This window comes from Anabrus simplex, chromosome 10 (assembly GCF_040414725.1).
Source record: "Anabrus simplex isolate iqAnaSimp1 chromosome 10, ASM4041472v1, whole genome shotgun sequence".
Taxonomy (NCBI): domain Eukaryota; kingdom Metazoa; phylum Arthropoda; class Insecta; order Orthoptera; family Tettigoniidae; genus Anabrus; species Anabrus simplex.
The window spans coordinates 12,971,715-12,994,897 of record NC_090274.1 but is presented as its reverse complement, the minus strand read 5'-3'; the positions used below and the strand labels follow the sequence as shown (position 1 = coordinate 12,994,897).

Genomic DNA, 23,183 nt, shown 5'->3' with positions numbered 1-23,183 from the left:
AAAAAAAACTAAGTCCAAATTTTTATAATTTTGGTTTATTCCAAATGGGAAAAAACCTGAAATGTCAAAATCCTTTCTTTTTTATTCATTTCAAGATTTGAGCAAAAGCTGTTCTTGCTGCAATACAACTTACTGTAGTACATGAGAAGGAAAATATAAGGAGCATATAAATGAACAAGTCCTTTGTTCTTTTTTATCCTTTATTACATCATTTTCTCAAATGTTACAATAAGTAATACAACTGATGATCAAGGCTGAAGAAAGACACCAACTCTTTTGGTTTTATCATATGCTAACAATCCTATAGTATATGCAACTCTGCCATTATGAACCACATTTCAAGAGACACTTCCACAAACAGTATAATATACTGGGATGCTAACAAATGTCATACAGGATTATTCACCTCAAATAACTCATGAACCATTCAAGGTAACATTCTCCTTTTACTTTCAGTAATGGCACTGTTTTCTTTAACAGAACTACACATAACCTTAGACCTAGAAATATTAAATACCATGATTGTTTAAAAAATCAGACAAATACTTTTCAAAAATACAATGGCAAATGAAGCATGTTTAAATACATCATTTTATCAAAGCACTTTTCTGAATTTCAAAAAAATCAGTGCTGAATTTATGTTAAGGCTATGTATACAAAACTATTTCCATTTTAAAAAAATGGAAGTACCATTATCTCAAGATACTGACACTACAAAAATAACTGAAAATGTTCAGCCATATGCTACATTTTTGAAGAAACATCCTTGAAAATGAAAATACATTACCAATAATCCAGCAATAAATAAAAACTACTCCACAATTACTCTTATTTTGCATTTAATTGTCAAAATAATAAACTAAAATTTACTGCACATAATAACAGTAATCACAAAGTCTACTTTAGGCCAAAAAAGACCACTATTTTCCCAATGTTAAAATGCATTGTTATATCACATGTTAATAAGAACACAATATGTTCCTAAACTTTCTTGCAATACTGCACTTATTTTCAGGAATGCAGAATTAAACCACTAGTTTCTTGCCTTGGTTGCTGAACAATTTTCCAACTGCCATAGCAAATCATCTCATCCATGCAGTACAGGAAAATACAGCTCTCAGCAACTGCAAAGAAAATACATTTGAAAATTAATCCCTTAAACTTTAATATTACATTGTATATAATTCAGTATACATCCAAACAATCACACCAATGAGAAATCTGCCAAGGTTCATTTATAGTTGGGCCCCACAAGAGTTTGAGTCTGACAATTCTTGTTTAAAACAACCTAACATCTAAGGTCATCAAGCCTCTAATGATATGAGATGGACAACATGATCTAAATTTAAAATTAAAAATATATCCAATGACTAAATTTTAAAATAAATGGTGACAAATGATTATGAGATTAAAACACTCAGTGGATCTAATTCACAATGCCTTATTTTGTAATAGAATTATACAAAAATACAAGTGACAATGGAAGAAGGCATTGCTTGGAAGTATATATATATATATATATATATAAAAAATTCAAGTTAGAAGTTAAAATAACACATTAAAATACACAAACACAGACTACAATCAAGTGAATGGGATAAAAGCACAGTTAACACAAATACACTAAGTTGTTATCACACATGAAAAAGACCACTATCCCTCATAAAACATGACTAGGTCTGCTGACTGCTCATCTCACAGGATGAGGGAGATACTCAGGAAACCTACACCACAGGTCAATCAGGTCTACACTCCATAAGGATGTGTACCATGGTAAGATGATCACTGCAAGTACACACCAGTGGGGGTTCTCTTTTAAGTAAATGGGAGTGCATTATTATACCGTGGCCGATCCAGAGACCTAATACCACTGCTTCCCTCCAAGAAGCCCGAAGTGAAGTCCTTTTTAACTTTGTTGTACCTTTTTATCACTCAGCTTATTTGGAAGCTGAGTGGCCTGCCAACTCCTTTTCCCAGTGAGACATAACCAAATATATCAGCTGAGAGAATATCACTTGCTGGAACTTTACAAGTTGGTTTGTATCATACCAACAGACAGGTCTTATGGCAACAATGGGACAGGAAGGGGCTAAGCATGGGAAGGAAGCAACCATGGCCATAATTAAGGTACAGCCCCAGCATTTGCCTGGTGTGAAAATGGGAAACCTCAGAAAACCATTTTCAGAGCTGCAAAAAGGGGGGTTCACACCCACTATCTCCCAAATACTGGATACTGGCTGCACTTAAGTGGCTAGCTATCAAGCTTGGTTTGCTGGAACCTTGTAAGGCAACAGGGGCAGTGTAACTGTCTCCTTGGCAGCCTTATCTGCTAACTCATTTTCCTCTACACCCATGTGGCTTAGGAGCCACATAAACAATTCCAGTGCCAGCATCCAAACACCCAGCCAGCAGGTCCTGGATCTGCTGCACCAAAGGGTGCTGCAGGAAACAGGTATTAATAATCAATAATGTAGAGAGCTCAAGGAGTCAGTTCACAGAAGAAAGTGTCTGCGCTCATCAGACAGTGCATACCGCAGAGCTTCAGATAGCAGAGAGCTCTGCTGTGTACTGTACCAGGAAAGGCATAGGTCCTGGCACATGTAAATTAAAAACTTTATTTCCAGCATACAATTCCATTCAGATACAAGAACAGCTGTGTGAAAGAATGTTCTAGTACCTACCACACTTCACGAGCAAGGTCAAGTGACGTCACTGCCACTCGCAGCTTACTTCCCCTACAGACGTTTCTAGACTGTTTCATGAACTTTTTAACACCTGGACCGATTAAAATGAGACCAACGCTAAATTGTAGCTGACATTATAGAAGTAAAACCCTTCAAATTTCAAGTCAATCCATCCAGTAGTTTTTGAAATATAACAATTTAAAGTTTGAGAAGAATGAGCACTGTCACCTGATTCCTAGCGCCACCCACCTGGCAGGGATATATAGGCCACTGGACCAAGGCCATGGGAGAGAACAGTCTGACCCGAGTGGCAAGTACAGTCTGTCAGTGAAGAAAGTATGCTCCGTCATGTTTTGCGGGGACGTAGTTATGGCCTGAACGAACGCCGTTGAACTTTTAAGGAAAGTCGTACCGTACTTGAAGTTCTAATGCGCCGTGACAACGGTAAAATTCTAGACGTTTCCAGAATATAACACTTGTGAAATTATTAACTGAATGAAACTATAATTGGAGTAAAAATTCAAGTATCTGATATTTACAGACTAGTACACAACATTGTGGACTTTATTGATTTCGTGTAATTGTGAACTATGACGATATCTTAAATTATCATGTGTGGCAAACAAACCATAATTTACAACAACTTTAATCATTCTAGGACACATTTCTTTTAAGACAGTATATCAATTAAGTGTGTGTAACTGTATTTTCTCAGTATTCATCCCATAACAGGACAAGACTTTACTATTTTTCCTAGTAATAAAGTCAGTGAACATTAAGAACTTTTTGTAGTAATATTAGATAATTCATGCTAGTGTAATATAAATACGACCATTAAATCATCTTAATCTGCCAACAATTGTTCAGAGACTGTGATAAAGACTATTGCAAATTACAGTTTCAAGTGTTTGAACTGTGCTTACTACTTCACAATCATATTTCCAGACATTATCAGTGACGATTATAAACTGTGTTTTATGCAGCAAGGATTGTAAATATTAATTTAACATAAAATTAGAGTATGAACTGAACTGTGTTTTACAACAGGGAGTGATAATATCCACAATTACTAAATTTAATAGTGCCAATTGAACTTTCCGTGTGCTAATATCAACTCCAAGAGCAGCGGAAATCTTGGTGGAATACTACAAGATCCTGCAACATCAAAAATCATTTCTTCATCTATGGTACCCATCGAGGGTCGTCTACGTGGCCTCTTCGTGGAACATCGCCGATTTCGAGTCTCTGTCCGCACTCCGCGGAATGTTCCAGACACCAAGTCTCCACTTCAACATTCGTAAGCAGACATTTCTTTTCTGAGTGAGTAATCACAAACCGACTGACCTTTTGCAAAACTATTAATCCAGAACAGTGATATCATCAGTGCTTCGTGTGAATAGTATTCCATAATTTTCTCATCATTTCTAAGAAGTTCACATTTTGTGATAAATTTATTTTCAAATTTAATAATTAATTCAAATTCACATTACCTAGAAGAACTTTAGGGTTTAAGTGTTTTATTATCCTTACTTTCAATTCAAACAGACACTCAACAAGAATTTAAATATTTGATTAATCTTTTCCATAATAAGTGTGTGTGTTCATTTTTGTGATTTAAGACTTAGAAAGACTCTAGGTGCAAAATTGATATTTTGTGTTTTCATGAGATTTAGAAAGACTGTAGGATATTGATGTCCCATGAAGTGATATTTATTTTTGATATTTTCAAACTGACTTCAAGAAGATCACAATCTTTGATTTTGACAAATATTGATGAGCAATTTGAGTCCTACATTATGACTGCAGGGTGATATATCTTTGAATACTATAAATAAATTTTATAGAAAAAAGTATAACCATCTATTATTCACCGTGCAATTCTATCCTTCTCTGTATCGGCTCCAAAAACACTGTACACTACCTGAGATCCTTCTCATACCCAAAACCCACAATCATTTCCTGGTACAGTACACACTACAGGTTTCCAGGTGGGCAAAAAAAAAGCTATTGTTGTCGACAACAAACTCACAGCCCACCTCCGTTTCTGTCCTCAAACCATCCATGTAAACGACGACAACCTGGATACCAGCCAACAGACAGGAAGAGCCTCCAATAAATCAAAGGGTCCATGTTTTCCATTCAGGGCAGTGTGCAGATGCAGGATTATTTCTGGGAGTCATTATCCACAGAGGTACCCCACTTGGTTATTTGACAAGGCAATACAGCATTGTAGCAAAGTTGCTGTGAATTTTACTATTACAGAACTGAGTATTGAACCTGCCAACTTAGTGTAAAATATTTGGTAAATTCGCCCCACTGGTTACTGGGGATTGAATCCACATCCGTATGAGTGGACGTTTCACCGCTGGAGATGATCTTTCGGAGAAGAGGGCATGAGAGTAACTATTTACTGTCATCTCCATGTTCCGTTGGACACGAGTCACTTCCAGTATGTACATTCTAGCAGGCCAGATCCCCACCGTGGAAATGTTATCGTATCTAAAACAGGAATTTATTGTATGGACAAACTCTAGCCTATATTTTCAGATTCACAAACACGCCAGGTATAGCTCGTTAACTCAAAGCTTATCTCAATATTTGCATTTGTCAATACGACAAGACGTACAGAAAGGTTCATTACTATGCTCGCACAATGAAGACATGTGCCATCCGTGGGTTATTCCGCACATACCGCCAACAATCTCCCACGTGGAAAACCAACATCTGGTTCCAATTCGACACAACGACTGTCCCTATCATATCTTCCTATGATTAATAATTATTATCATTCTTTATCTGATCATTATCATTTTCTGTGATTACCATAAATTATTTTATTATTATCATTAATTTCAATTATCATCCTATATTTGTTTAAAGGGTCGTTTTTCCTCATAATTAATCCGCACAAATTAATGATCAGTTTCATAATAAATTATTATTATTAAAGATTATCATATTTGTCCATTAACTATCTTGATTTCCTTTCATCATAACTATTATTCTCAAAATACTATTGCAAGTTCTTTTGCTTCAACTTCTTCTTCTTCTTCTTATCATCATCATCATCAGTGGAGATGATCATTATCATATCATGGATTTAATATTTCACATTGAACTCATAATTATTCTCAAATTAATATAATAAATTCTTCCTATTATTCCTCTTCATATTATTATGATAACTATTTCACGTTTTACACTACCGTTAGCAATATTTATGGTTAATGCATAAGTTTTTACAATTTCGGTCTACTTTGGCACTAAGCAATTGATTTAAGACAAGATTTACTTGGATTATTATTATTATTATTATTATTATTATTATTAATATGGAAAGTGTTGTATTTTTATTTCCACTCTAGAATTTATTCACATATGTTGAGTCCCAATATGAACCACCAAGATCCAATTTACTTCGATCGGGACACCACGGTATTCGGAACCGCAACCTTAATTCTCGTACTGCCGTTAATTTTATGGGGACACCATGTCCTCCCAAGATACATCTCAAATCCCATGGCACATCACAGCTGGGCAAATACATCCAATGCCTGCAATTGCTGAATTATTCCTTCCTTTTTCATTTGGAGTCCCTTTCATTCCACTGGAACTCGTTCAACATTTAATATACTAATTAATCCTCAGTGCATGGATTCCGCCACTCATAACACCGGAATCGACATTTTATCGTCATAGGCAGAGATTTATCTATTTCATCATCAAAAACAGTATGGCTCACGTCTCACCTCATGCCAGATTTTCATCCTGCACAGCTTCCGATCTTAAAAATGGGTTCAAACCACTCTGGGCTTTCAACATAACATGACCATCCCATACACGTGCCTATCACTTCTGGACAAATTTTTATGGTAATTATAAAGTCCGAAAACATGAAATCAATAATTTACATTAAAATCAAATTTACTGCCCAAATTGAAGTCTCTTATGCCACATGTTATCTACACTTATTACTTTCACCAGCAAACTCTCACAGCATTATTATTATTTTAACTTGCGAACTTATAAAGCATTATTATTATTATTTCCTTCACTTTAACTTGCACACTCACAAAGCATTATTATTATTATTATTATTATTATTATTATTATTATTATTATTATTATTATTATATTTCATGACCTTCCATACACAAACACAAATTTTACATACCCTGGCACTTTGATAATCTGGTTGTCTGGTAACAAATATGCCTAAGGTACAAATAATCACTGTGGTGATTGAAAAATAAAAAACTGGGTTAGCATAAAAGAAAAATCTAACACTTGAAATGAACTTAAAACTATTCACAAACATGCATTAATTGAAAGAAATATCCCATATTTGCATTATATACAACAAATATTTAATTAGTCTAACCCATAATTACGTTAATGTAAATTAGTTCGTCCGTTTATCTTAAATAAATCATGGATTCGGGAAACGATCCATGTGTTACGTTAAGTAAATGTGATTAATTTATCCCGAGTCACGTTTTGTCACGATAACATCCCCAAATATATCAAATTTGTGTACTCATGCCTGTGTAGAATTCCACTGTCTCGTGGCGAAGGAGAAGCCTCATGGGCCCCATATTGGTTTACTCTTGCATCATGTCGCACTTAATATTAACAAAACACTTCTGGGCAATTACCCATTATTAACACCTTACTAATGAAATTACAATGATTTATCTATTAAAAAAAAAAAAACACTTCTAGGTGCCTAAAGACCCATTACACTTTCACTATTATATTATTCACTTGAGCCCGAACCACAAGTCATGACACGACGATGTGTCGTTTTATTCGACCCGGCACGTATCGCGTTATTAAACCGGCACTTCCTGACTTATTCTAGGCCATCTCGTGATCGCATCGCTCCTACAGTTCCCTGCTCGGATAATTGTATTACCGTCTATCTTGAAATATTTACTTCAGGCTCCGCACACTGTCTTCCAAAAATACTATCGGCGTTCCGTTAGTTATTTATATTCAATCGCTTGAAACCTTTTAAAATGTATTAATTTCAACATACAGTTGTACTGATTATTTACACTCTGTACGTCTTCACTCTCATAACAACTCTCGTACTTTCAGCTCTAACCGACTTCGACTGCATCCCGAGGTACTGACTTACAGAGTCAACGTGTTAGAGTCTCAACTACTTAATACGACTGATACGACCGACACGACTGGTGACTGGTAACAACTGGTTATGTGAGGTCCAACTGCTGGTTATTTATGGACGATATGGTTTCCCGCCGGGGTCATCCGCAGTCATACCAGAGGGAAGGGGTTTGGTTATCCTAAATCGGCACTTGCAGGTGAATTTGGATCTCTTAATTTATCCCACTTAATAAATTGGCGATACACATTCACGTGTTGTATTCTGATCTCGTATCGTTCGGCAATCACGGAGATATTACTTTATTTCTGTCCTCCATTTTTCGCGCGCTGAGTCGGCATCTCTGCTGGTGCAATATCGCTGACCAATAGGAATACAGCGGGGGTCTTTTCCTAGAATTCTTTATTTTAATTCATCAAGATTACAATTAACATTGGGATGATATCACAAAAATCCCATCTGTTCAATTCGGTGGTTGGAATATTTTAATTATTATTATTGGAGATAATTGGAGTTCATTTTGACTTTGGTTATGATGGCGCATCTGCAAGTCCTTTACTAATTTTGTCATTGGCTAACACTGCAGTGGTTCGTTTAAATATCTCCCTCTGACAACTTAAAATGCCTCGAGGCGAGGGAAACTTTTGTGACATTCTCCGTATTTGTGACACACCGAAAGGTTCTCGTTCAAGAATAAATGCTCCCACTTCCTTGTTGCAATTATGACTGTTCTGAGTTCTAGATTTAATCCTCTTAGCTTTTGACAAGGAAATTTACTACCCATTATGACAGGTTTAACTCTTGGCGACAGATTGTCAGGAGCACGTCTGACCATGTTGAAATCTCTTGGTCTACACCAGAATGACAATGTGTATATTTCAATACTCTCATATGCCTTAATATATTTTATAATATCAAATCATGATACCTATGGGCTATCTCATCCAGGTACAATACATCAATCCGTCGATAAAGATACTTTGGTTGAACGTCTAAAGGAAAGTGGATTTGAAGGGAAGATAGAATGAAGAGCTGACCACAGCGGGCAAGAAAAAGCATTCAAAGTGCATGTCCCTTTTGAAGCCAAAGGCATCGTGGAACTTCAGCAATTTTGGCCGAGAGGGATCGTTGTCGACGATATCTTTTTTCAGAGATACTAAGATTCAAGGATCCGATCCTCAGAAGGAAACTGACCAAGAATATCAGAATAATGACATGTAATATAGAAGGTACAGTGAATGCTCTAAGCATGTCCCCAGTTAAACTCAAAGACTCTGACATTGTAATCCTAACAGAGACCTTTCTCACGAAGGACTGGAATTTAAGGTTTCTACAACATCCATGCTCTGCAGGGACTAAAAGGTAGGCCATCCGGTGGTATCACCTGCCTGCTGAAGCCAAGATTTCACCCATTCACTGTGGAATACAAGACACCTGAGTTGATAGTAGTTAAAACAAGTTTGTGTTGGATCATGTGTGTGTATTTCCAGCCATGGTAGAGATGAAGATACTACAGATATCATTAGCACTCAACAAGTTGGGACAACAGGAACTGGCTATACTCACTGGAGACCTTAACTGCAGAGTCAATATGGACAACACTAAGTCAGAGGCAGTCCTCAGATTCCTTCAAGGAGAAGGTCTGAGCCTGATCAACTCTTACACAGAGAAGACATCTGTCACAACAGGAGTAGCACGACTGATTTAGTACTCTCAAATATGAAGAAAGTGACAAACGTAGCGCAAAGAATACAGAATGTCGTCAGGAAGCATCTGCCTGTAATGACAAACTTTACAGCACAGCAAAGCATTCCTACCACATCTCATACAATAAAAAGGACCAGAGCACTGGATGTACAAACGATCAAGGAATCCACCCCTTTGATCACAGAAGCAATACAGCTCATACAGCATGGACACAAGACACCGCTCTGCAGGAAGTAGAAGACATACTCAGCACAACAACAGTAGTACTGGCATTTAAGAGGAAAGGCAAGCCCTGGTTCAATGCAGCCTGTTACAAGTCCAGGAAACCGATTCAATCGCTGCACGCAGTGTTAATGTCACCCTGTGAAGCCTCTCTGTGCTAATACTCCAGGAAAAGACACAGCTACAAAGTACTGATCAGAGAAACAAAAAATAAATATTTTGAGGAAACAGTGGAGAAGCTTGTAGAGGAAGCTAAGAAGAACCCCTTCAAGGTTTTAAAGCCTAGGAATCCAATCTTCCCAAGAGACAATCCAATGGAGATCTGGCACAACCACTTCAGTAAAGTGTTACAGTCTAAAGACACTACACCTTGCAATGCTACTGTTGGCCAAGGAAATTTGAAAAGAACCGAGTCATTCACTCAAGAAGAGATAGTAGAAGTAATTGCAACACAAACCCAATAAAGCCTGTGGCCATGATTTGAATTTTAGTGAGTACCTGTAGAGTTCAGCTCAAATATTAGCAAAGGCAGTGACTGTGCTGTTTAATAAATGTCTCCAGCAGGGGAGAATTCCAGATAAGTGGAGGATTTCAAGGGTTAAAACACTGTATAAGGGTAAAGGGGACCCGAGTAATCCTGATTCCTACAGAGGTATAGCACTAGAATGTACATTAAAGCTCTGGCAAAACTTCTGACCTTGAAACTGACAGCCATAGTGGCTAAGTATATCCTAGAAGAACAGTTTGGTTTTAGGAAATGTCGATCGACAATCCAAGCAGCAGAATGTCTACAGAACGGCATAAATGAGGCCCTTCGACATCCAAAAGGGAAACTACACGTTATCTTCGTTGATTATACCAAGACATTCGACACTATCAACAGAACGAAGCTAATGATTAAACTCGTGCAACTTGTAGGAGAAGAACTCCTATACGATTCTGGTGAAAAATATACTTTCGAGGAACTATATTGAAGTGGACGATGCACTTATTACCTCTAACCCAATCGACCAGACGGGAGTTTTACAAGGGAACACACTCAGCTCCCTCCTATTCAACATTGCTACATACGACTTGGTGCAGGCAACGAAGGCAGAAGACGTAAAGGTATACCTGTACGCGAATGATACAGCCCTGGTTTTAACATAGATCACTTTGCTACATAAAGCGTTTGATCACCTAGTGGACTGGGCGAATGACAACGATCTCCAACTCAACAGGCTGAACAGTGGAAAGGACCTTCAAGAAAGGAGGACGGCAAGCAGCAGAAGACGTAATATACTTGGGCCAGCAACCATTAAGCAATGTGAACAGATTCAAATATTTGGGAATAACTCTTCATGCACAGGGGAGAACATTTTCTGCACATGTTAAAGAAGAGTAGCTGCATCTCTGATTGCAATAAATGATATCAGACATATCAGGAAGATTTCACTCCGAACAGCGACGGAACTATTTAAATTTAATGTCATACCCGTAGCCACGTCTGGGTTAGAGTTAATCTGGGAATGCCTTACAAAAGCAAACTTGAAGGATATAAAAAATGTTAAGGCCACATATATGAAGAGAGTTCTCTGCATCTCCAAATTCTCCCCATCCAGACTGATCTACGAGTTGTACAGCGAAACGATGCTTTTGGAAGATTTCCACCTACAGCTTGGACTGCCATCCACGCCAGCTTACAAAGAAATAGTCTCCGAACACCAGAGGAAAAAGAAAGACATCTGGATTGACTTCTACAGCACAGACGCAATGACAAATTACTGGAAGGAAGCGAACTACGAGCTGAGGCATGTTGTGACAAGGTTCGCGATCCACGGCTTTCAGTTCAAAATCTGTTGTACGGATCAATTCCATGAACCACGTGAAGACTGTAGTTGTTCCTTGTGTGGCAAGCTATGCGATCGATACCACGTGCAATTTTGTGAGAACCGACGTATGTCGCTTAAGAAATTCTGCTCGGAAGAGTTAATACTGTTCAGACTGAGAATTATCTAAATGAAATTGTAATTTGTAATCATCTACATATATCAGTATGTATGTTTCTCAATGGCCATTGGCTGCAATAAACGTATTATTATTAGTCTTGGAAAAATTCATCCTTGGTCACAGGGGTTCTACCAAATTACGAGTGGAGAAGCAAGCGTACAAGGAACTTTTAGTGACATTATCTAAGCAAGTAAATGTGTACTGATTTGCATTCTACTCTGGTATATTTGAGACGTGAACACACATTTTGTTGTAAACCCCTGAAAATGTTGTCACGAGCTGCCACTGGTTTATAACCATAAATTCTAAACGTGCCATAATCACCATTGTGTGTGATTTTTCCTGCCTTTTTCTGCAACCCTACCACTCATTACAGCCTGTGCTGTGCCACACTGAACACCATCAGTTGAATAATAATATTGGCTTTATGTCACTACTTTTAGTTTTTGGAGATTCCAAGGTGCCAGAATTTAGTCCCACAGGAGTTCTTTTACATGCCAGTATATCTATGGACATGAGGCTGATGTATTTGAGCATCTTCACATACCACTGGATTGAGCCAGGATCGAACCTGCCAAGTGGGGTCAGAAGACCAGCATCTGAACCGTCTGAGCCACTCGGCCCAGCTACCGTCAGTTTAATTGTGGACGCACAGTATACAGGATGTCTCAAACCTTTTGGGTCAAACTGAAACAGGAGATAGAGGGTCTACAACCATTTATATTGAGATAGGGAACCGATGATTGGAAATTCATATTGTGTTATGGACATAGACAGTACACTGCATAGTAACAACGTAGCTCATAATTGTTCAAAGTGATGACCACCAGCTTCAATGCATGCACGGCAATGGCGCATGAATTTCTGCCGTACTCTCTCGAAGATTCCTGGTGTCTGTTGTACCAGGAGACAGGCAGCTTGGACCCATTTCTACACAAGTTTCGTACACGAACATGACATACCAGTAACCCCAGAGGTGACCCTCGCACTGGGCATGGGGCACTACCTCCCCTTCCAATCCAACGATAAGGGTATGTGTTGTTCAGGTGCTCGCAGACACGCAACATCGAAGTGAGCTGGCGCACCGTCGTGTTCAAACAACATCCTTTCGCGGACAATACCGTCAATATGGAATAATTCTAATATCTTGTAATGACAACGTGTCTCCAGGAACTGTGGCAACTCATCTTGCAGGAACACCAGGTAAAGTGGACCAGTCAAATGGACAGAAAATAAGGCCCTAGTAGGTGATCTTTGATAATGGCCGCACATACTTTGACAATCGGTGGTGACCACCGGTGTGGGTGGCGCGGTGATTGTCCTCTCTCCAGACATGGTTGTTGCGAGTGTTGAAAACACTCCTGAATGAATAAGGCCTCGTCCATGAACAATACAAACTGTGCAAAGTTCGGCACTACAGCACCACGGTGCGTAATCCATTGACAAATGAACGTGGGGCTCAAAGCCCGTTGATCCCAGTGCTTGCACATGTTCTTTATGATAGGGGTGTTAATATCCGTTCCGCCAGCACTCTACACTGTATCCTTCTAAGCGTGTGTTTCACAGGCAAGTTAACAGGTGCTTATTACAGGGTGGTCGGCCGCACAGACATGTCTTTGACGGGAACCTCGGCCGGCTCTCGTAAGATGGTATCCACAGAGATAAACTTCTTCCAATTAGGATGAAGCCTGTTGAGAAAGCATTCTCTGTACATTCGTGCTGCTTTATGGGCACTACATCCTGCCGCACTGAACACTAAATGCATGTCTGCTAACTCTCACGACAAGTAACGTTCTATCTTTCACTACAAGTCATGCACTGTACACAGTAACACCTCACCATGGACACATCACAATGGAGAACAGTCACCATGGATACTGCTGTGCACACACCACAGGTTAATGTGCCGGTGCGATGTATACGGCCATCATGACACGTGCTACGAGCCAAGCTGTTTAAAGTACGTCTGTTTGGTGGTCAGGAGTGTACGGTGTTTATTACACACTGCCTGTTCCAGTGTACAACAGACACCTGGGATCTTTGCAAGTGTGCAGCAGAACTGCTTGCACCATTGTAATACATTCATAGAGGGTCGTAACTTTGATCAATTACCGTGAGCTGCGGTGTACGTCCATAACAAATATGCATTTCCAACCACTGGTTCCCTGTATCAATATAATCAGTTGTGGACCCACTATCACCCGCTTCAATTTGACCAAAAGGTTTGACACACCCTGGATTGCAACACTAATTTACGTAGAGGCAATATGGAACATTCTCGTCGTACTATACAATAGTTTGTGCCATGAACAGCCATTAATTCAGAATGTTAAAATGATCTTAGCATCACGTTTTTTGTGGTTCCGTGCAAGGAGTGCAAAAATGGATATTGGCAGTGAACCAAATGAACTTTATAACTGTATAAGAAATATTGAATTCATACGTAACTGACCCGTTACGAATGATTTAGTCATTCTTAAAGCAGACAATAACATCTCAAGTTCCTTGGCCCAGTTTATTACAACACTAAATTGATATATTCCAATGATTTAGTTTGTATAGATGCCATATTTCAAGTTTTCTGTAAATATGAATTCATTCCTGCAAAAAATACTGAATTTTAAAACTACTTTGCTTCGATTCTATTTTTACCAAATTTAGGTACAAATAAACACACATCTGAAATGAAAAATTAAGATAACAAAATCTCACAAATAGCAAAGGGGGAGAAAAACAAAGGTGTTCAAATTATTGCTCAACAGATAAACAAGACAAATCAATCTCTTTGAAGAAATTGCCAACAAAAACAGGTTTGAGAATGTCTGTAGGGGTCCGGGGGGATTATAGACAAACACCAAAATGTTTGAAGACATATTGGTTTAACAGAGTGAAGAAATTCAAATACCTGAAAGAAATAATCCAAGGAAATGGTTTAGAAAAATCTGCTGAAGAAATGTTACACAAAATGGAAAGAGCACATGGCATCTGTAAGAATTTTTACAAGAAATGCTTACTTATAGATCATGAAATAAGGCATACAATATAGTGGTAAAACCAGAATGTCTTTATGCAAGTGAATGTCTACTTTTAGATAAACTTGAAGTACCTACTAAGAAGAAACGAAAAAATCTTAGGCCCAATAAAAACAGAACAATGGAAATTAAAAAGTAAGAAGGAAATATGCCAGAACATAGAAAACAATAAGAAAACAAAAAATCCTATGAGTATGACATGAAATTTAGCCTTTCCAAGATTGAAGTGATATCTGGGAGCAAGAAACCTAAGAGAATTTAATGTGTGGTTGGTGATACTAAGCCAGAACAGGTAGATGACTAGAGGGGCAAAAAACTGGGTTATGAGCTCCTAATGGTACGGGGTGAATGAAATTAAAATTTCAAAATGTATCCACTGACAGTCTAAAACAAGCGACTATGAAAAAAAGGGCTGTGAAACAATCAGTAGATCCTATTCGCAATGCCTTAATTACCAGGATTATAGCAATCTAAAAGGGTCCCAAATCAGGTCAGCAGCCCCTGGTAAAGCAGAACTATTGTGTTCCTCCTATAGTGGCACTAATCATAGGCAATGTAGATCCACACCCACAGGTAACAGTGTTCCTCGCATAATGGTATTGCTCTCAGGCACGGCAGACCCGTGGTTTTCATAGTGGTACTTACCACGAGCACCAGTCAAACCCGCGGTTTTTCTCACAAAGTGGTGCCAACCACAGGCAACATAGACCCATGATTTTCCTTATAAAGTGGCACTACTCATAGGTAACAGACCCATTCAGGACGCAGTGGAACCAATCAGCAGAATGCACACAGTGACACTTATCACAAAGAACATTCTGACCCAAAGTGTTTCTCACATAATGGTACTGGTTCTATGCAACGTGGACCCATGGTTTTCCTCGCAAGGTGGCAATAGTCGCAAGTAATGTCGACCGATGGTGTTCTGCACGTAATGATACCAATCACAAGTAATTGCACGATTCTAATACCACCCCTTGGTTGCCACTTTTAGTCACCTCTTACGACACGCAGGGCATACCGTGGGTGTATTCTTCGCCTGCGCCCTCCACCAATTCTGTGCAATCTGTGTGGACACTTATTCCATGCTAGAAGTGGTCTGTTCAACCATCAAAAGTACATCCACAGACAAAAGTGAATTCATTGGAAGATAATTACTCGGAAAAGAGTTAAAGCCAACGAACTAGATAACGAAATTTATTTTCTCTGATATTCTTTGTCAGTTTGACAACCCCAACCACTCATTTAGATTTAAAAAGTAAAATATATGACACCGTGAATATTGAATTTTCACACCCACAGTGTACTCAAATTTTCAACATACAGGTTATCTCAAACTCAGACCGAGAGCATGGTGTTTGTACTTTGCCCTACAGCAGCTGCCTCACCCCAACTTACGTTGCGTGCAGCCGCCCTGCTTTAAGCGTGTATACAATCTTGTATGAAATCTCACCTTATAAAAGCTGGAATTGTTGTCCTTAATGAGGGACTTCTTAAACACCATTAGGACTTTCTGCACACCAATAGCAAGAGTTATGAGTGTTCAAATGAAGACAGCCCTCATCCAAAAAGAACATGAAGTTGTGGGTCGAATGAACAATCATTCAGTGATGCAAGATACCACTTGCAATATCTTCACTTTTGTAGCTGGATCAGGTTTTAAACAATGGGCCCGTGTAAACCTGTACAGTTTGATCTGTAGCTCTGTGTGCAGAAGAAACCAAAACCCCTATTTGTGCTAATTTTGTAAGGGATTTATTTGGTGACCATTCAAGATTTGCACCAATGTCGTCTAGCTTTTCCTCTGTTACAACTGTTCGTGTGTGTGCATGTTTTTTATTGAGCACTGAGCCAGTAGTTTCAAGTTTATTTACAATTACGTGAATCTGTGCTCATGAAGGTGGCACTTCACCAGGAAATTACCGCTGAACAAATGCATCGCCTACCCATCGAGCTGACTCGAAATTAGTAATAATTGGGACACTATTTTCGTATGTAAAAGTTATTGTCTCACCATGTTAACAGCTGAGATTCAGACTGGCAACTCACGCTTGCCAGGTTGGACATCTGCGAGCTGCTTGCAAGGTCATGAACTCTGTACGCACCTCTTGTACTACAGCTGCTGTAGTGCAGAGTAGAAACAGTGCGTTCGGTCTGGGTTTATATCAGAGACCCTGTATTAGGTCGTGCACAGTAGATACAGCAGACTCCCTGCTATGTCAATGCATATACTAAGGGTACAGAGTTACTCTTTCTCCCCTGTTAATACTGAAGGTAGTGTATTAGTTATTTTTTAACTGATGGGTTTGATTCATTGTAACTAACCCTACAGTTTAGGAACCCTACTTGCCAATAAGACATCTTACAGTTTGTTAATCCTGTATGTTTGCACTGATTTACTTATTATAGCCCATTCCAGCCATGGCTCCTCCAAGGACAGTAGATTTTGTCAACAATAAGATTTTGGGGAAGCTCTTTTAATAATAGTTTGACAGCAATCAGCAATCCTGAATTAATTGAATTCAAGACACTTTCATAAAATTAAACACATTCACCTTGGAAGGAGCAAATGAAGAGAACATCCTTGTAAAATATAGAACAGCTAAAATAAGAAAATCCATTTTCCCCTCCCATTTCACCACCCCACTCAACCATCCACAATGATTTGAATTTATTTCAACTTTTAAATTGACATAGATTTTAAGTTTTTTTTCGCAAGTTGCTTTACGTCGCACCGACACAGACAGGTATTATGGCAATGATGAGACAGGATAGGGCTGGGAGTGGGAAGGAAGTGACCGTGGCCTTAAGGAACAGTCCTAGCATTTGCCTGGTGTGAAAATGGGGAAACCACTGAAAACCATCTTCAGGGCAGCCGACAGTGGAGTTCGAACCCACTATCTCTTGGATGAAAGCTCACACGGCGGCCCTAACCGCACGGCCACCCAACAATATCAAAGCAGGTGATGTTCAATCAGTACTTCATACCGATCTTAACGTATGTTATCAAAACTTGCACCCTGAGTAAGAAAGGACTCATCAACGTTGCAGGCATCCGAGATGAAGTTCCCGATGTCCACAATTCAAAAAACAAAACTGGACAAGTTAAGGAATGGTGTAGTTAGTCGGGAAGCTGGGATTGAGACATTGTGAGATCAGATCAGCATGTCCAGATTGGGGTGGTTTGGGCACAAAAGGGATGAAGCTAACAAGGACAGCTTATGTTAACTTGGAGAGACGTGTGGCAAGAAAACTGATGGTGGGAAGGCCAAGAACCCACTGGATGGACATTGCAGATTGGGGAAGGACACTGGAGGATGTCATTAGCAACAGAACGTATCTCAAGACAGAATGGAAGAGGCTTGCTAACAGCACCAGAGAAACGAACTAATGATGATGATTCTCTCTCTTTTAAGTCCAGTAATCTATTCTTACTTTCCTCTAAATTACTTATTTCAAGTCAAGCTTGTCTTAGTGTAAGTTGTAGGTCCGATTGTAAGTAGCTTTTTATTTCCTTGAATTCCTAACTCTCGTCTAGTAATATTTCCCTACAGGGTCTTATTTTTGGCTCTGTGCGAGTATCCGGGGAGCTACACGGAATGGAGGTACCATGGCCACGTGACTCATTTGTCAAGATGTTTTTCATGTCTGGCTGATGTCATCTAATGCAGTAGCGATTAACCAATCAGTCCTGTCTTCACTGCAATCGTTTAACATCTGTGGTGTTTAAGAATACAAAAGTTACTGTGTGTTTAATGAGCGATTTATACCATAGACAGCATGTATTCATTGTGTTGTACTATGTGAAGCATTCTTCTGTTAGAGTGCCACTTTCAATACATTCACAAATTTCCTGGTATCCTCCCTCCCCATACAAATTCTGTACGTAATTTGGTGAAGAAATTCCGCACCAACTGGTCCATTCATGCAGGAGACAAACTATCTTTAACAGAGGGAAAACAATGAAATAGGAGCACTCTTGGGAAGAACTCCAGCAAAATCCCTGCGACATCTCATGACAGTTTTTTGCACTTCCCGAAAATTTGTCTGCACATAACGGGTTTTGCAACTGGACGACTCAAATGTAATCTCCACTTAACAGATGCTCACACACCCCACTACCATTGTAATTAAAACAAGAACTGGTTTCTTTATGTACAATACATTAAAAACAAACTGGAACAATCTATCCAAAGTATTAAAAGTAAAGAGCTACTTCTAAAAGTAGAAATGGAACACAGACCTGTTTCTCTACAGAGGAAGGATTTCCCCATTGCAACTTGTTGCAAGTAACAGCACAGAAAACTCGAGACTACAGTCATTGAGCTAGTTGAGTACGGATGGACAGGTGTCTACACCACGGCCTCTTCCAGTCTTCTCTCAGCTGCTTGTTCTACCAGAAATGGACAGAACTGAACATTCCACCTTCAATGTCCAGCACACCTAGAAAATACAAGTAACCAGTCAGTCATACCTATGCAGCTGACTCAAGAACACATGATGTGCAGTAATAAACTCTCCTCCCAAAAGAAAATGATCCAACTTCTAACAAAGTATGGGGTAGTTGTTCCAAAGAAAGGCTATGAAACCATAATCCTCACACAAGTATACCAAACCAAACCTCATGGCACAACAGCACGGAAGGACCATGGCCTACCAAGCGACCACTGCTCAGCCCAAATGCTTACAGATTACGAGGCGTCGTGTGGTCGGCAAGACTGATTCTCTCGGCTGTTATTCTTGGCTTTCTAGACAAGGGCCGCTATCTCGACGTCAGATAGCTCCTTGATTTTAATCACGTAGGCTGAGCGCACCTCGAACCAGCCTTCAGATGCAGGTAAAAATCTCTGACCTGGCCGCGAATCAAACCCGGGGCCTCCAGGTAAGAGGCAGGCATGCTACCCCTACACCGCGGGCCCAGCCAGAGAAGTATACAGGGTCTCACAAACCCAGACTGTCCAGCGGCTTTTTTTTTGTTGCACTATTTGCTTTACATCGCACCGACACAGATACGTCTTATGGCAACGATGGGATAGGAAAGGCCTAGGAATTGGAAGGAAGCGGCCCTGGCCTTAACTAAGGTACAGCCGCAGCATTTGCCTGGTGTGAAAATGGGAAACCACGGAAAACCATCTTCAGGGCTGCCGACAGTGGGGCTCGAACCCACTATCTCCCGATTACTGGATACTGGCCGCACTTAAGAGAATGCACCTATAGCGGCGTTTTTAATCTCCCAGACTTCAGCAGCAGTATGGGAGGCGCACACACAATTCTTGACCTTGCAAAGAGCGTGCATGTGTTCGACCTAGCAGTCACCGCTCTGAATTTCAGCTGTTAACATGAGACTTATTTTCATATGTAAAAGTTACTTTAAGTAAGAGTCTGCTCAACGCATACGTGATGGCATTTGTTCAGCAATTCATTTGAAACTACTGGCTCAGTGCTCAATAAAACTCATGCACACACACGAACAGATTTAACACTGTTTAAAATCTGCTGATCCAACTACAAGAGAGATATTGTGATTGGTATCTTGCATCGCTGAATGACCATTTATTTTACCCACAGCTTACATTCTTTTCGGATGAGGCCTGGTTTCATCTTAATGGTCGTGTGAACAGTCATTAACTCTATTACATGTGACAAGCTTTAACAGCTTCATTTTAGATAAAATCCAATATTGACTATTAAGTCAAGTGGTGAATATTTAAGAATAACTTAAATGTTATATTTAAGTGGTCCACCTATTCAATACATTCATAATTTGTTAAATCTAGTACATGTTTCTTCCCCTAAGGGACATCAGCTAGAATAAATTACAGCAATATATCAGATAAAAATTACGCTACTAGATTGGAAAGAAATTAAAAGCACTTATACATAAGGATATTTAAAATAAATTATTAGTAAACTTTGTTCAAGTTGAAAGTCGTATAGTCATTAAAACTGGTTGAATTGTTCATTAAACTCTTGATAAAGTTCATGGGAACTAACAGTTGTATTCATAAAATCGTAAGATGATCGTCGTCGTGAATAAAAAACCTTTGATATAAAATATTTCTTGATAAAAGATCCTCAAGATCTGATAGACATTCCATAAATTGTATTTAAGATTGAACACTTAAGATTTAAAGTGTTGCACAACAAATGACAGTTTTTTGCACTTGCAGAAACTGGACGACTCAAATGTAATCTCCACTTAACAGATGCTCACACACCCCACTGCCATTCTGTGATTAAAACAAGAACTGGTTTCTTTATGTACAATACATTAAAAGCAAACTGGAACAATCTATCCAAGGTATTAAAAGTACAGAGCTACTTCTAAAAGTCAAAATGGAACACAGACCTGTTTCTCTACAGAGGAACAATTTTGCATCGCAACTTGTTGCAAGTAACAGCACAGAAAACTCGAGACTACGGTGATTGAGCTTGTTTGGGACAGGTGTCGACACCACGACCTCTTCCAGTCTTCTCTCAGCTGCTTGTTCTACCAGAAATGGACAGAGCTGAACATTATTTGTAGAACTGAAGGTTTCGCCTGAAATTAAAAGAAGAACTAAGTGCAGTCTGCAATTTCTTCTACAAAATTAGGAACTCTGACAACCAGCTCACAAAATAAGTTCAGCAAATTCTTGATCTGCAGAAGTCTATACTAAAAATTCTCCACAACTACATTTTCTGTTTATTTAACGTATCTGCTAATTAATTAATTGAGAAATGTACACTAAAGTTTGAGCATTAAATAAATTTCACATTTCAGTCTTTGCTATAGTCTGTAATTGTCCTGGTTCCAAAGACAACATAACATTACACCAAAAGCCATTACAAAAGGTACGAAATTACAAATATTTGGGAATAACACTACAGACAACGGTGGCGTCCTTTGGTATACATATTCAAGAAAGAATGGCAGCAGCAATCAGAGCCTCATACAGCATCCAAAACATTTCAAACCTATCAATCAGCACGGCGATGAGACTTTAAGACGACAGTAGCGCCAGTGATAACATATGGAATTGAGATCATGTGGGAAGAGCTGAAGATCGGAGACCTGATGAGAATAGAAAGAATAAAAGCAATGTTCATGAAGAGGATTACCCCAGTTGGAAAGACAGTGCCATCCCGGATGGTATACGAAATGATGCAGGAGACTTATTTCATAGAAGACATATGATCACAATTCTACCTACAATCAATGGAAGCAAGCAGGGCACTAGTAAACATCAGGGAAAGGAAGAAAAGTGAAATCGACCTCGACTTCTACGCCTCACCAGCGATGACGGATAATAGATGGACTAGAGAGTGCAACACACGCCACGTGATAATACGACTCTCCATACATGGGTTTCACCACAAGATATGCGTAAACCAGAAATTCCATGAGCCAGACGAAGATTGTAAGTGCATTTTGTGTGGACAGAAGTGTAGTAGATATCACATTATAACATGCATGAAAAGAACTTATCTGCTAATTGAGCTAGGTTCTATTCAGTGCCAGAGAAACTTATCTCTAAGAGAAGTCTTCCATGTGTCTTACCTAAAAGAAACCTTTTAGAGACAAACTTATATTATCTGTCTGGTATAAGTCATCTATTTTAAGTGTGACTACAATTAATTCAAAACCATTCCTACTATCCAAAAATGTAAGCTCTTCTGATTTGTTCCAACTACAAATCAGCATGTCGGGGACCTTTACAAATAAACAGATTTTGGTTTTGTGTCAAATGGGTACCTCAAACTCCACAAGAATTTGGGAGAAGGGAAGTCCATGAGAACAGCTGTGATGATTAAAAATCCTTTATGGACCAATCTTTTCAACAAATGCCTGCAATCAGGGACAATACCAGAAAGCTGGAGCACTGAAGATTAAAATGCTATACAAAGGTAAAGGGGAAACAAATGACAAATTCATACAGAGGAATAGCACTGGAGAATAACATCTTCAAAATCTATACTAAAATACTAACGAAGAGACTTTAAAGGAAGTAGACCCAAAAATACCCGATTGCCAATTCGGGTTCAAAAAGGGTAGAAACAACACAGGCTGAAAAATTTCTTCTGGACAGGATAGAATCAGCACTAAGAATGTCGAAGGGAAAATACTATTCAGTCTTCATTGATTACAAAAAGGCTTTTGATCTTATAGACAGAAAACAACTACTGCAAAACATCAAAGACATGACTGGAAAGACACACTATATTAGTAAAATAATAGAAGACATCTTGACATATGACATTGTAGTAGATGATGGAATAACAACAAAATCAGGCACACAAATGGGGTACTACAAGGGGACCGCATCAGTCCAACACTAATATAACCACAGCGAATATCACCAATATCCTTCGAAATACAATGGAGACAACCCTCCTGATGTACGCCGACGATATGGTCATAGCGGGCTAACACAAAGAGGA

At 39.0% G+C, this 23,183-nt stretch overlaps 1 long non-coding RNA gene across 1 annotated transcript; it reads right to left on the bottom strand.

Annotated features, from left to right (window-relative positions):
- Nucleotides 1-161: 161 nt before the first annotated feature.
- Nucleotides 162-21,210, bottom strand: LOC136882041 (uncharacterized). Its single transcript, XR_010861071.2, has 3 exons — nucleotides 21,112-21,210; nucleotides 19,006-19,205; nucleotides 162-1,124 (listed from the first exon to the last, which is right to left on the bottom strand). It is a non-coding gene; the product is annotated as an uncharacterized lncRNA (long non-coding RNA).
- Between the last annotated feature and the right edge of the window lie 1,973 nt (nucleotides 21,211-23,183).